At 40.4% G+C, this 16,258-nt stretch overlaps 1 non-coding gene across 1 annotated transcript; it reads right to left on the bottom strand.

Moving 5' to 3' along the window:
* Positions 1-8,584: 8,584 nt before the first annotated feature.
* On the bottom strand, positions 8,585-8,656 carry trnaa-agc. Its single transcript has one exon. It is a non-coding gene; the product is annotated as a tRNA-Ala (tRNA).
* Between the last annotated feature and the right edge of the window lie 7,602 nt (positions 8,657-16,258).

A 16,258-nucleotide genomic window follows, 5' to 3' on the forward strand; every position in this document is an offset into this window, starting at 1 on the left:
ATTGGAGACTCTAGCTCTTCTTAAGGATTGAATGCTTCTATCAATTTGAATACAATGTTGTGAATCTCCTAAATTGTACAGGTGGACTTTCAATTACTCTTCAGAGAAACAATTGCCAGCCTTTTTGCACTGGATTGTCAAGCGTATTACACACAGTTCTGCCGACTGATCAGTGATTTTGCAGATGGAAGAATAAGACATCCCCTCAGACCTCATTTGCACTAAATAGATTCAACATCTTGAACCAGTAGAACTCAACTGATGGGTTTATGCAAATGCGTTCTGTGTCTTTTACTCTGCACAGGTGGGGGAAATGGTGAAAAAGACATCCAGTGTAGTAATTGATATTTCCAAGACCTCTTTGAAAATAGGATACTTGTTTGTTAAATCCAAGATTAATTCTATATATATGATCCCAACCACCAAAAGCCAGATGAGAAATTGTTACAAAGAAAATGAACAGGATTTCTAAAAGTTAATAGTATCTCAGAAGACAGCTTGGAGCACACGAATGTGACAAATAATCAGTCAAACATAATAGATGGAATTCAAAGGATCACAACTATCGCTCCTCATAGAATAAGGATCTGACCAATTTCTAATCCCAATGATCTGTTAAATTACAGTTGCATTTTGTACAACATAGTGCATCAAAACCTTCTTGAATGAATTAAAATATCTGCAGCCTTTATTTTGTTTTAATGCATTTCATTATCCAATGATCCATCATGAAAAAACAAGTCCCTTGTTCTTCTGTCTTGTTCTTCTCACTCCTTAACTGAATTATCCCCATCACCGTTCGCAGACAGAGGTCAGAGCAGAAACAGGACACTGCCATTTGCAAGCTCCATACATTACTTGAAAAGGAGATTGGCTGGAGTCCTGTAGCTCAGTGGTTAGAGCACTTGCCTCGCAAGCAAGAGATTTGGGTTCAATTCCCGGTAGGGCTAAACATTGGGCAAGTTGCCTTACTCCACACGCCTGATTATAATCCCTCAAGAAAAAAAACAATAATAAATTGTTCACTCCAGGACCAACTTGATGGCTCTAATTGCCTGTTTCTACAATGTGCCACAATCCATAATTCTCAGAGCAATGTGACAGACTTGAGATTCTGTACCTAAACATTTTTTTAAATTTTATTTTATTTGGAGGATTTTATTTGGAGGATTGTTGGCCAGGACACTGGGAGAAACTCCCTTCTCTTTTTGAATAATGCCACGGGATCTTTAACACCCACCTGAACAAGCCAACAGGATCTCGGTTTAACATCTCATCCGAAGGATAGCACCTCCAACAATGAAACATACCCCCAGCACTGCATTGGAGCGTCAGTTTAGACTGTGATTTCAAGACCCGATGTGGAGCTTGAACCTACAATAAACAATAAGGGTATTGGCTTTTGATGCAACTGCAACACATATTTTATTGAAAACGTCTTTACTTAGAGCAAAATGAACTTATAAACTAATAAGCCCTCCATGGTTCTTCCAAAAATAACACAACATAGCATCACAGAGTCTTAAATCCAACTCTGTACAGGTCTGCTATGTTTGCTGGCAGACTCTGCTCACAGCTCTCTAGACTGACTGCAGATCTAATTGATTTTCCACACAACCTTCCAGTCAGTCACCTGTTTTATTCAGCTTGACTCTCAATTAAAAGCACAATGTGTTCTTTGTCCTCCCACATAATACACTTAGGAACTCCATCAAATTTGTGGTCTAAAAGATGACCATCATAACTTCTAATGCAAAATCCCTAAATTCCTGAAGCAAATATAGGTCAAAGTTTAGGGTGTAATCCATTTTGTGGCTACTTTAAGCGCTCCGAGAAGTCCCATGTGAAGGGCACTATATAAATGCAAGTTGTTGTTGTTGTAATTACATGTTCTTTGTTCATACTTGTTCATACTATGAGGTACCCCAAAGCTCCATCTTTGCCCCCTTCTTTTCCTCATCTACATGCTCCCGATCGGCGATGTCATCTGTAGACATAGAGTTAACTTCCACATGTATACGGATGACACCCAAATCTACTTCTTCTCCTCCAGCTGCGATTTCCACTATGCTGATGTCCTGTCAGCCTGTTTGACAGACATCAAGGCCTGGATGAGTACAAATTTCCTGCACCTGAATGTTGGCAAAACGGAAGCCATACGCTTTGACTCACGTCAACGTCTTCTCTCCTGTGGGTCTGAACTCCTCAACCTCCCCAGGTTCTTCCTCAGACTCACTGAACTTCTGCCAATTTAGGCATCAGGTTCGATCTCCAGCTTTCCCATCTACCCCACATCCATTCCCTGACTAGGACCGCTTTTTCTACCTCCGCCACATTGCCTGACTCTGTCCGTACCTCACAACCGATGCAGCTGAAACCCTCATTCACGCCTTAGTCACTTCCCAGCTGGACTATTCCAATGCCCTCCTCGCTAGTCTCCCCAGCTTCGCCATACACAAAATCTAATTAATTCAAAACTCCGCCGCCTGGATACTCACCCGCACAAACTCCGTACCCCCATCACAACAGTCCTAACCAGGCTCCACTCACTCCCAATCACTGAACGGATTGATTTCAAGATCCTCTCACTTGTTTTCAAATTACTTCATTCTCTCGCACCTCCTTACCTACCTGACCTGCTTATCCCCCACTCCACCACCCGCTGCCTCCGCTCGGCTGGCTGGGCCTCCTATTTGTCTCCAGTGCCCTTCATTCCACCATCAGTGGCTGTGCCTTCAGCCTCTACGCCCTGAAACTCTCTCACTCAATCCTTCCGCCTTGCCCCTTCCCTCCCCACTTTCAAATCCCACCTAAAGACCTACCTTTACATCGTGCTTACAGTAAACTCCCCCCTCCCTCTGCCCCAGCTCGTTGTCAGACTCTGCTACTGTCAAGTACTCCGGGACACTGCCCCACATGAAGGGCGCTATATAAATGCAAGTTGTTGTTGCCAAGTCTTAGTTCCAGGTTGTCCCGTAAAAGCCACTTGCTGCAGCAATAGTAGTGTGCTGGCAATGTCTTTGAACCTGCCGACACATACAACCCAATTTTTCAGTGCCAGTTTGATAAATACTGTACCAATTCAATCAGCTAATAGGCCTCTTTTTAACAACTCCTATCGCAGATTACCATGTATTAGACCACAATGTGTCTGCCTTATGACTCCAATGCAGTTTGTGAGAGATTCTCCAAATAAGAGGAATGGGGGAGAAATCATAGACTCATAGACTATGATTCCCTCATAGACTCATAGTCTATGATTCCCTCATAGACTAGTTTGAAGTAGTTGTAAAAGCTTTTTACTATGAATTCCCAGTGTACCTCTAAGTCTTGATGAACCATGTTGAAGTTTTGAAGTCTGGACACAAGTGTGTTCTCAAACACTAACCATGAAAGAATGAAACCAATGAAAGCCGCTCACATCATTTATACTTGTGACACAACTACTGGATTCTTAGCAAAAGCCAGCACAATACAACTCAACCATTAAGATCTTGCACTGCAATAATACAGTAATGGTTACTTGCCCTCTGTTTTGGGGGTCTCAATTCAGAGCCATGACATAAGGCCAGAACTGGGATCCTCTGCTGTTCTGTCCCCTTTGCTAGAGAGAGAGAGAAAGCAAATGAATAATATTAATCTAAGGTTTATCTCAACAAATGAAAACAATAATAATGAGAATAATCCTTGCATTTGATACAGCGCCTTATCACTTCACTAAGACGTCTCAAAGCGCTTCACAGAATATACTGTAAATTTGTGTATTTTGACTGTGTATTTTGTAGGTGAAATTCGGCACACAATTTTGCACAGCAGTGTTCTACCAACAGTCCTGGATTGAGTGACTAAATTATTATATATATTTTTGGAGAAATTATTACCCCAGGAAATTGATCCACTAATAAGCTAACAACCGGGTTCCTATTTACTGCTAGGTAAACAGAGGCATGTGGAGTAAGGAATCGAACCCTGGTTCTCCCACTTGCGAGGCACAGCGCTAATCACCACACTACAGGAGTAAAGTAGAACTAATGGTGTTGTAGATTTCCCTATTCGTGTTAAAGGGACCATGCCATCAGTCACCCTTCCCCCTTCCCCTCCCTTCTCCCCTCCCTGACCCCAGCTCGGGTTTGAAATGCTGTACACTGTCCAGCGCCTTGGGACATCCTCCCGACATGAAAGGCGCTATACAAATGTAATCTTGTTGTTGTTGTAAAGTGTCTGGCCTATATTTGAACACTTATCATGATTGTAATCAGGAGCCCATGTTTGGAACTATTGATGTAGTTCCATCCCCCAACATGTTGTTCGCCGGGGTCTTGGAGCAATTCTGAGAGTAGCCCTCAAACTCTCGTGGTTAAGTGGAGGGTAGGAGGGTGAACAGGGGAAGAGAGGAAGAACCTCTTTCATCAGCACATTTATTGCAATAGGTAAATTTATTGGAAATCATGGGAAATTGGCCAACCAGTGGAGAATAAACAATTGAGTTGTCGTTTCCTGTACCACATTTGGTTTTGTTGCTGTAACCGCATCTCATATTAACTGCCAATGAATGATCAAAACTAATGACATTTTAGATACAACAATATTCATGGCCCCTGCAGCAGATTAGACTGAGGTCATTTACCTTGCTGGCACATTCGCTGTGATTCTCTGGACAAGTATCAATTTCAAAATACTTGAACTGTGACAGTTTAATTGCTGCTATCAACTTTTTTTATCAAGCAAAATGAAAGAAAGAACACAGATTTCGTTCAATAGATAATGTAAAATGTGGTAAACATTGGAAAAAATACAACTTGTACGGTCTGGTATTCTTAAAGAGTTTTGTTACAAATAGTCTCCACTCAAGTCTCATTACAGGTTGAACACTGAGCTGAGAAAATGCCATTTAAAGACATCTGTGGAAACAGTCATTGGCTAACAGTTAATTTACTACTCAGAGTATAACATTAAGATCACATCAACTATGACTGACACAGGCAGGTTTTTATGAGAATAAGCTCCACATGGTGTCAAAGATAAAAGAGGGACAATGTTGTGCACAAATTGGTTCTGGTTTTCTTATAAATACAGTCACTCCATTTTACAGTAAATTTGTTGAAGTGATTTTAAATGTTTTGATGAAGTGATAAGGTGCTATATCTAATGCAAGAATTCTTTATTATTGTTAGAGCACTTATATGACACAATATCTTAATTGAACCTCAAAAACAACTGTGGAAATGTAGGGCATCAAGGTAAAAAAGTTCAATAATTGCATTGGTGTACTTAGCCTGCCAATAAGTGTTACTTGTGATGTTGATTTGAATCCATCGTGTCCTGATGTTTAGTACTTGAAAATGATTCATAGCAAACTCTGGATTGTGCTCATAAACTGTGGGAGGCCAGCCAAACAACTGTAACAACCACACACCACCCACTCGCCCCCACCGCTCAACAAATCGTAGACATACAAGGGGTTGTTCAGTCATTTTTTAAGTCATTATTGCAACAATTTCAATAAGTTCATGAGTTCTTTACTATTTAGGCAGCAGCAGTCACAGAACAAGTACCTGTGTACAGTGATATGTTTTCAACTATTCAGAGCCCAAATTGGTTATATCAAATCCACTCAGAATAATAACTAGCAGAAGAGAAAGAATCAGAAGGTAGACATTACCATTTCACCCACAAAATATCCAGTCAATTCACTTTATAGTATATCCTGAGATGTCACAAAGGGACCCACGTCTGTTCCTTGTATACATTCAAAGATGATTTGATAGGCTCAATATAAGGTAGTTAAGTTTGCAGATGAAGTCAGGTTAGGTGGAATTAAGGAACCAAGGCAACAAAAGTCACAGAAAAAGGATTGAATAAGGCAGGCTGATGTGGAGTGTAAACACTGGCACAGACAGTTGGGCCATTCTATGTAACTTGGGCGCAAGGCAGAGGTATTGAGATAGGGAGTTCCAGTGTCTTGGGGAGCAGTGGCTGAAACCACGGCCACTACTGGTGGATTGGAGGTGACAAGGAATGTAGAGGAGCCAGCTGAGCAAAGGGGACGGTTGGAGGAGTGGTGTGTAATCAGGTTGGAGAGGTAAGTGGGTGCCAGGGCATGAAATGTTTTGTATGTTAGAACAAGGACCTTGAAATTGATCTGTTCTGCAATAGGGACCCAATGGAGCCTTGAAAAGATTGGGTTGATGGGAATATGGAGCCTGGTATAGTCAGTTTTGTATACCAAAAGCAGATAGCTCTTTGCACATGCATGTCTCACTAATATTGTCGTACCGTCATATGACAAGTTCACATGGAACATTTTGATTGCTGAAGTAAGTCCTGTCAGTAGTGTCAGTACTAAGTAATTTATAATAGCCCAATAGACACTTTGGGATCCCAAGCCTTGGATCTCGCTAACTTGCACCTTATACTCTCAGGACTTAGGTAAGCAGGGTGTGTCCCTCCAGGGAGAGATACACGAAAATTTTGGTGCACAGTTTATGCGGGTCTCTCAATCTTCAGACTCTCAATCTGGTTTGGATACTCTTTAGCATGGCGACGGGGTTTCAGCATATGATAGGCACATGACTGTCAAAACAAAATGAATAAAAAATGGTTTAGCTAGTTTATAGGAAGCAATAAAATGTGAAACCTTCAAGGATCATTCCCTTCCTGTCACCCTCCATTTGACACTGTATTTGATGATCTGATCAAAATTGACAATTTACGATTTAAGCAAAACATATCAGTGATCATCAACCCAGGCTAGGCTTTCAACCTAGGTTTTCCAGTTGTGTTTCAGTTATATCTCCTGTCCTGTCTCATATTCCTGAGCTGTCTGTAACCAGCATAGATTTGATTTGATTGAGCAGTGAGGTACCATTTGGTGAGGTCTTTAACGTTCGGGTGAAGATCCAATGAGACTATTCAGTGAGAGAGGGGAGTTTCTCTCAATGTCTCAACAGCAATCCTCCACATAGATTGACTACTGTATTTGTTTCATGGCTGTTTGTAGCCACCTGCTATCACATCACAAATTGGTAGATTTTGTACTCTCACTATACTGGACAGCAACAAGGGTTAAAAAGATCAGTGGATCTAGTAAATGATCTAGTAGATAGACACCTATTGTTGTAATATTATGACTTTTGAAAAGGTAGCAGTTTCCAATCTCAATTGGTGCTGAGTTAGTAAATCTCATCTGAGGTGCCGGTAAGTGTGTTACATTTGGCCTCAGAGGCAATGGGCTTGAGGAGTGTGGTGGAGGGTTGGGGTTATCAGCCCAGGTTCTTGCTCCTTTTTGCTCTCTAGTTACACCTTACTGGAGGCGAGTAGGTGTAGACATTGGGTGGTGCCCCCTGCAGCTGAACAGCCTACCATCACTCACTGTCAAGGATCATAATAATAATAATCCTTGCATTTGATATAGCGCTTTTCACATCGGGAGGACGTCCCAAAGAGCTTCACAGAACACACTGTAAAGTGAATTGACTGTATATTTGTGGGCGAACGCGGCAGCCAATTGCGCACAGCAATGTCCCACAAACAGTCATATGGATTAAAAATGACCAATTTATTATTGTTTTGGTTTTTTTGGAGGGTTTATTATTAGGTGAAGAATGGTCACTTTGGCCAAGGCGTGACTGGTACCTGTCAATCTGTGCCCATCAGAACCTTCAGGGCGGAAAGGTGCTGAAGAAAATTTGCGGAGAAAAATTAGTGCAGACACGAAAAAGTATTTCAAACAGATAAACAGCTAACTGTGTGTATCCTGAATGGAATGTTTTATCAGTTACCAGTGTGACGACACCACTGATACTTTGAGGTAAGAAAATAATCCACTGCAACAATGATGCTCATAAATTAACCAGTAACAAAAAGCTGGGAACTTTAAACTTTAAATTTCTCTTAACCATGCAGATCTTATCAATGTCTCATGGATTGACTGGAAATATTTATTTGCTTCTGTCCCACTCCATGTTGCTGATCCTTGCTATCAGAGTATGACAAGTTATAACTTAGGATGGAAACGGCTGAATTATTTAAACAATGATGCTGCCCTTTAATCATCCGTCTCCCCTTAACCTGCTGTGGTTTGGTTTGTCATGATCGCTTAACTATAATTAAAGCAAACAGATTCCAAACCAATATTATTAATTTAATGGAAGTACAAGGCAATGCGGAAGATCAAATTGTATTCAAACGTGAGTCACCATAAATGCTCCATCTTTCGAAAGATTTTTTTTATAAAAAAGGCTGGGAAGAAACATGGAATAGAAAATCACAACATGTGATGAAATGAAAAATTGCCATCCAATTATTATCAACTGGATCTGTTGGGAAGCTCTTCCCCTGACTTACGCACATAATAATCCTTGCATTTGATATAGCGCTTTTCACGTCTTCTCGATGTCTCAAAGCACTTCACAGAATATACAGTAAAGTGAATTGTCTGTTACTTGTTGCCGAAACGCGGCAGCCAATTGCGCACAGCAGTGTCCCACAAACAGTTGTGGATTGATTGACCAAATTATTATTTTATTTATTACCTAGAGGAATTATTATCAAGCATGTGGAGTAAGGAAGCTTGCCCAAGGTTTTGCTCTGCGGGGAATTGAACCCAGGTCTCTCGCTTGCTAGGCGAGTACTCTAACCACTGAGCTACAGGACTCCACAACATGGTTGGGGCTGAGCTTGCTGACTGTAGCCTTTTAGTGACATTTCATGGGAAGGTAGGTTAATTCTATCTCTAGCCCTTGAAGTGGCAGTCAATTGGTGGGAAACACTTGCAACGGTTTAAACCAAACATTGAGCCTTTGGATCTCAAAGGCTGCTCAACCTTCATGTCGAAGGGAGGCGGAGGAGGGGTTTAATACCCATTGCCAGATAGTAGTTATCAACTAGTTTGACAGCAATTCATATGTCTCTTAGTTCATTCTATAGATGATTGTTTAGTTGATGTACAACTGACTTAATTTGTGTATAATCAATTTACTTTTTCTTAAGAATTTTGGGATCGTTCTGTGGAAGTATACCAGTGTTGGTGATTGAAGCATTTCCACCTTTGCACATGGTGCCACAGAACCAACTGTTCACAGGGCTCATGTGGGTTACACATCAAAGTGAAATACTATATCCCAGCCTGAGTGAGCCACTCCCCACTGCAACAAAATGCTCACACCAACCATCCATTTAGCTAGTTCTCTGCTGTGCACAGTCACGCACTCGTAATAAGGTTGAGACTGCTCAAACTCATTTCACTTCACTTAGGAGCTTTACAGCCAGCAGATTGGTCTGAGATGGATTGAAACACAGTTCCCAAAGGTGAAATGAGAATGCGCTGATCTATTGTGGCACTTTTTTCACCCAGGTTTAAGAACAGGATTGACCTAGCAACACATTGCTTTCAAAGCAACCAAACTGAATTATGTGCTTGAAATGACCTGATCTGGACCAGTATACAGTACTTGGGAGAATGACAAATTTAACTCAATTCAGACCCTTCAGGTTTGGATAAAGCTGTCCATTTTATTTTATTTTTGTGCATTGGGCAGCATAATAACAGAGTGCAGCAGAAGGTAACTACTGTATACCCTAGGAGAGATGTTTTAAGAATTTGGCTCTATTGGTTGCAACAGCACAGCAAAGGCTTGGAAAAACTACAATGGGGTATCATCAGGCAAGTAACAATTACCTCTAGCACAATTCCTTCTATGACAATGTTGCTCCATGTATGCAGAAATGAAAATGATAATAATAATCCTTGCATTTGGGATAGCGCCTTTCATGATGGGAGAATATCTCAAAATGCTTCACAGGATTTACACCACAGTGCAATGATTGTGTATTTTGTAAGTGAATGCCAAACCTTGGGGACTAATGAAACTGCAAAAACCTGGCAAAACTGTATTCAATGGGCTGTTGGTCCTCCTTCTGCACCATAATTTTCTATGATTGTATAAATTACAGGGCAGATACAGGGTGGAGTTGAACATTGAAGTTGCCAAGAACAAAAAGCAGGGCCGAACTCAAAATACACTGCTGACGCTCGAGCAATCAACCCATTTCATTACATCCCAGCACTAGATTCTCACCACAACCAACGGATGCCACCTGTGAAAAGAATGGTATATGCTATGTATTTAAGAGCACATCCAGTGATCTCAATGATCCCAGTAAAAGGCCATTCAGTGGGCTCAGGTTCACTTTTTGAAATGCACCTAAAATCACCAGACTGCACTTCCCCACTCACCTAATGATGAATTAGATGCACTCCTCCCACTTCAGAACAATAGTCAATTTGGGAAAATCCAGTATTCTACGATGGTCATCCTGCCTGTTGGTCAATAATAATAGTGGTGCCACTAGAGACCCTGTACACTGCACTCTGTGGTCAATAGCAGTTGTGGTCACTAGAGATCTTGACACACTGCACTCTGTGCTCAATAGCATTTCGCTCACAAAATGTACAGTCAATTCACTTCACAATATATTCTGTGAAGTGCTTTGAGATGTCTCAGTGACGTGATAAGACACTACATCAAATGCAAGGATTATAATAATAGGGGTAGTCATGAGAGACGGTGAATCATTCAAACCAACTTTGGGACAGCCATTTTGCTGAAGTCAGGGGGAGCCATACTTTTTAGTAATAGAGTAATCATTACCACATTACATTTGTTCCCTTCCCCTCCCCCCCCCCCCCCCCCCAGTGCACACAAATCTTGTTTTCTCCCTCTGATTCCATCATGTGGAAGGAGGATTCATTTCAATTTTCAGACATAACCTATTGAGTCAGAGTTGCCATGATTATTGTCGTGTACAATACTGAAATCAGCCCCCAGTTGAAGTGGTTTTGCCATGAACTCCCTTTCCTGATACATACTTCACAGGCAGAGAGAGAGAGTTTTGTTCGCCACAAAACGACCAGAGCTTCACATCCTGAAGGGGGCGGCAACGAGCTATAGATTTCCTGGTCAATGGGTGTACTGTTCAATCACCAATCACTTTATTCAATTACTAGTCTCCTTCCTAGTCTGGACAGGATCATGTTAGTTACTCCGAGCTGAGTGATCGCTTAGCTTAATTTAACTACGTTAGCTTTTAGATGTTATATCTCACAGGCCTGGTTGACAGATCATTACAAACAAAGGCTGATGACAATGATTAAATCGATTTCTGCTGCTGAGAAAAACCTATTAACCTTTAAAGTAGTGTGGCAGCAAAATGTGGCAATACATTTAATTGTAAGGTTCCTGACTTGAGAAATCTATATAGATTAATCAAGCCCAATGTTCGTGTGCTGTTGTGTTTCCGGGTTTAAAAGTGAACTTTTGCAAAAATTCTCATATAAAAAGGAATACATGTTTCTGTGCAGCTCAAATGTGCTGTAAATCAAATCCCAAATAAAAATGTCCAGCCAATTATTTGTGCACTTCTAGACCTATGGAGCACATAATGATAGTAATTTCAGGTTAGCCGATATGCTTTCTGTGGTCAACTTGAAGGCACTTGTTAATAAGAAGAGTATTCATTTTCTCTGTTACTGAATGGGCACTTTCAATGTAATGATACTAAGGGGTTGATAAGAGAGTTATTATGTTAACAATCAGATTCATGGAAAATGGACTGAAAGACACATGACTACAAAGTATTTATCCTAATGAGACAAGACCTGCTGCCAGAAAACCTAATGACCATGAAACGGTCCCTGATTGTTGTTATTAAGTGCTCTGAGATGTTACCCCACATGAAGGGCTCTATATAAATGCAAGTAGTTGTATCTTGTTATACTTTGTTTCTGAATGCATTTTTCTGAGAAAGAATTAAGTCATGAAAATCTATATGAAACTACTGAGCTGAGGATTACTCCGTCTCTGCAATGAAATCTTGCTACTCACGACCCATTTGATTCATGGGAGCACCTTCGTTGCAAGGAATGGAGCGGTTTAAAAGAGAAGACCCCACCACCACCTCCTTTTCAGGGCAACAGGAATGGGCAATAAATCCTGGCCCTGCCAATGCCACTCACATCCCCAAAAAGGGTAAAGAATATTATAATCATGGGTTCTTTGAAACCAAAATCATTTGTCCTTATGAATGTAATTATATAGCACCCTTTATTTAATTGTGAGGGGCGCAATACAAATGCAAATTGTTGGGTTTTTTTAATCAACAGAGATTAAATAAAGCATTTATGTACTCTGTTGTAAAGTCAAAATCTCTCCATGAACACATGAGGTTTTGCAGCCACTTCACAAGAACTCACAGGGACTGTTTTCTGTTCCAGGGAATTTCTTCTACATGGAAAGTTGGCTATTTTTTCAAAGCAAATTTACGATATTCAAACATCATTCTTTTTGGCAGTGGAGTGACTAAGCTGTGAAATTCATGTTACATTGGGACCACAAGACATAGGCTTAAGAGTATAGGTAGACTGAATTGTGGACTCATAGGAACATAAGTAAGCCATCCAGCCCCTTGAGTCTGTTCCACCGTTCTATTAGATCGTGGCTGATCTGTACCTCAACTCCAATTACCCACCTTTGTCCCATATCCCTTGATACTCTTTGCCCATATTCCTGGAGTCCTGTAGCTCAGTAGTTAGAGCACTCGCCTCGCAAGCGAGAGACCTGGGTTCGATTCCCAGCAGGGCAACATATTGGGCCAGTTTCCTTACTCCACACGCCTCTGTTTACCTAGCAGTAAGTAGGAACCCCGTTGTTAGTCGATTGGCAGATCGCTTTTCTGAGGGTAATAATTCCTTTAAAAAAAACTCAATCCATGACTGTTTATGGGACATTGCTTTGCAAAATTGGCTGCCGCGTTTCACCCTCAAAATATACAGTCAATTCACTTTACAGTATATTCAGTGAAGCGCTTTGAGAAGTCTTGAAGACGTAATAAGGCGCTATATCAAATGCAAGAATTATTATTATTATTATGATTACTCTTACCTAACAAAAATCTATCCACCTCAGTCTGAAAAATGTGAATGGAACCAGCAACCACAGCCTTTTGGGCGAGAGAGTTCCAGATTTCCACTATCATTTGTGTGCAAAAATGATTCTGACAAGGGGTCACACCCAGACCCCACAGAGATCACCAGCTGCTCATGGTGAAAATCTCTTTATGAAGCTGAGTACAGGCAACAAAAGTTTTAGTTGCGCATCTGACAATCTGAAAACTGTACCTGGGAATATATCAGTATACATAAAAATGTCAGTTTCTTCAGTAATGTCAGTCTACTTTGCTGAATACAGAATTTTTAAAACCAGTTGGTGGGATATGGTGCAATTTCACAATTCCAGTTGCATTGAATATGAATCCAGCCTGATGCATTGCTGGAAATGCTGTCCTTCAGGCAAGACTTCAAACCAAGTCTTGTTCAGGTGGATATTAAAGATTCCACTGCACTATTCAAAAAAAAAGAATAACGTTTCTCATGGTATCCTAACCAACAATCCTCCAGATAACATTGGCCATTCATTTCATGTTTGACTTTGCTGTGTGCAAATTGGCTGCTGTGTATTCACCAAAAAATTTGAAATCACTATACTTAACAGTGAATCCTGTGTAGTGCTTTGAGATGTTTTATCACTATGTCAAGGTACTATATCAAAAGCTAAGATTATTATTATTAAATGGTATAATTTGAGTTTGAGATGAACAGTAACGACAACTTGAATTTATATTGCAGCCCTCACGGAAGGTAGCATCCCAGATCACATAGGCAAAAGCTAACACCCACTCAGCAGAAGTTTTAAAAATTAAAATTTTTAATAATATACTGAGCAATGCTTAAAAGTTATACGGAGATTCCTTGTTAAAAAAAAATTTGGATAAAAATGTGAAGAGTAACCTAAATGCAAATCTTATTCTATTTTATGATGCAGTTGTTAGAAACATAAGTAAAGAGAAGATTAATTTTCTTGAAGTGAAACTAAAAAGTAGAAGTATGAATTTGATCTTAAATCCTATTATTTACAATAAGAATTTAAGAAAGTTAATTCAATCCATTTTGTGGTTTAAAAAATCCTTTCATATTGAGTGACAATATATTTGAAAGTATTTTAAAATAATTTTTGATCACTATATTTGATAGTAATAGTTTGCGCTGGATTATACCTGACTACAGATACAGATCTGCATTGGCATACAGATGCCAATGCAGTGTAATCTTTGGGGGAATTGCATGTTAATGGATTGGCTTCAGATCAGGACCCAGTAGTAAACATTTGTTGAACATCCAGCTTCATTCCTCTGACAGGACTGATGAAGATTATTTCCTGGGTTTCTTCCTGTACAATGAAACAGGATTATTGCCTCCTGTGGGCAATGTATGTGGAGGAGAATAAAATGGGGAGAGGAATTATATCAATGCACTTATATTAATGCAAGTTGTTGTTGTTGTATTGGAGGGCAACCAGTATCCACAAAATTGCATCCTTATTGTTATTATTATTATCCTACCAACAACAGACCAGAAACAAAGAGGCATAGAAAATTAGATAAAGAATTTGGATACACTTTTTATATGAAAAGAAGGAACATAATAATAATAATCCTTGCATTTGATATAGCACTTTTCACGTTTTCTCGATGTCTCAAAGTGCTTCACAGAATAGACTGTAAAGTGAATTGACTGTATTTTTGTGGGTGAAACGTGGCAGCCAATTGCGCACAGCAGTGTCCCACAAACAGTTGTGGATTGAAATGACCAATTTATTCTTTTTCTTGAGGGATTATTATCAGGTGTGTGGAGTAAGGAAACTTGCCCAAGGTTTCGCCCTGCCGGGAATCAAACTCAGGTCTCTCGCATGCAAAGCGAGTGCTCTAACCACTGAGCTACAGGACTCCACAAAGGAATGCTGTCTCACTTTTCTCTGCCTACTCAGGCACAGCGAGACCAATTGTAGCACTCCATTGTTAACATGGGTTAACTTGTATAACTTGGCACAGGCCTTAGCTCAAACCAAAGACCTTTGGGTTTATGTGGCTCACTATCAATTTGGCATGTCTGTTTATTCACTGAACCATCAGGGAAGTGGCACTAATAGACTGAATGACCGGAGTCTATTTCTCTCCTGTCTGGGTAGGTGTAACCTGATGATGTCAGGAGTTCACAAGATTTATACAGATTCATGCAAGGTACTGCATATAGGATGTAAGAATAGGAAACACAGGTACACCGTGGGTACTAGTTCGTCTAATCATTTCTCATTGTTCTTTCCTCTAAAACTGAAGGTAATCTCTGTTGTTCTCCTCTGCACTATCTCTACAGCCTCTCTCATGCCTGAGTAGCCCTTTATGTTGTGGTGACCAGAACTTTATGCAATACTCAAACGTCCTATTTGGCTCATTTATTGCAGCCTCATACTGTTTTGACATGGTGAGCGATAAATCAACTGACACCCCTAGATCTCTTTCATCTTCTCACTTGGCAAGTTCTATTCCATCCATGTGTTTCCCCTTCTTACTTCCTATATATAGTACCTTACATTTATCTGCACTGAACTTCACCAGACTATATATATCAAGAGCCCCTTAGCAAACTTTTGCTACATTTTCTGATTCCACATTCTTCCTAACTTTGTGCCAATAACATGACTCTATTCTGTAGATGTATAAGGTTAGCAGAGACTGAGACCTGCAGCTCAATGCTCAACAGCTTCACTATGTTGATTGTTTTCTGGTGTTCACAGGCCCAGTTTATCGCAGGATTTGGCAGCGATTGTGCAGGATAAAGAAGAAGAATTCTTGCATTTGATAGAATGCCTTATCACATCGTCGAAACATTTCAAAGTGCTTCACAAGATTTACTGTAAAGAGTAGTAACTTTGTAATTGTAGGCCAAAACGGAAGTCAATTTGTGCATAACAATGTGCCTCTAACAGCCATGAAGTGAATGATCAATTTTTAGCCAGAAAACCAGGAGAAACTCCATTCTCTTTTCGAGTTGTGCAATGAGATCTTTAACATGCACTTCACCAGGCAGACAGGGCCTTAGATTAACATCTCATTTAAAGATTGGTACCTCTGACAATGCAACACGCCCCAGCTCCATTGGAGTATCAGCCAAGATGGTGAATTCAAAGTGTTGAAGTGGGGTTTGAATCCACAACCTTCCGACTCAAAGAGGAGAGCGCTACCAACTGAGCCAGGCTGACACCCAATTCCAAATGCAGTGACACCATTGGCTCAGTCAATTGCTGCACTGAGCAGCTGGGAGCAGTGATGCAACAAAACAAAGCCAGACCTGGTTTAAAAAAGA

Source organism: Callorhinchus milii, unplaced genomic scaffold (assembly GCF_018977255.1).
Source record: "Callorhinchus milii isolate IMCB2004 unplaced genomic scaffold, IMCB_Cmil_1.0 Scaffold2, whole genome shotgun sequence".
Taxonomy (NCBI): Eukaryota; Metazoa; Chordata; class Chondrichthyes; order Chimaeriformes; family Callorhinchidae; genus Callorhinchus; species Callorhinchus milii.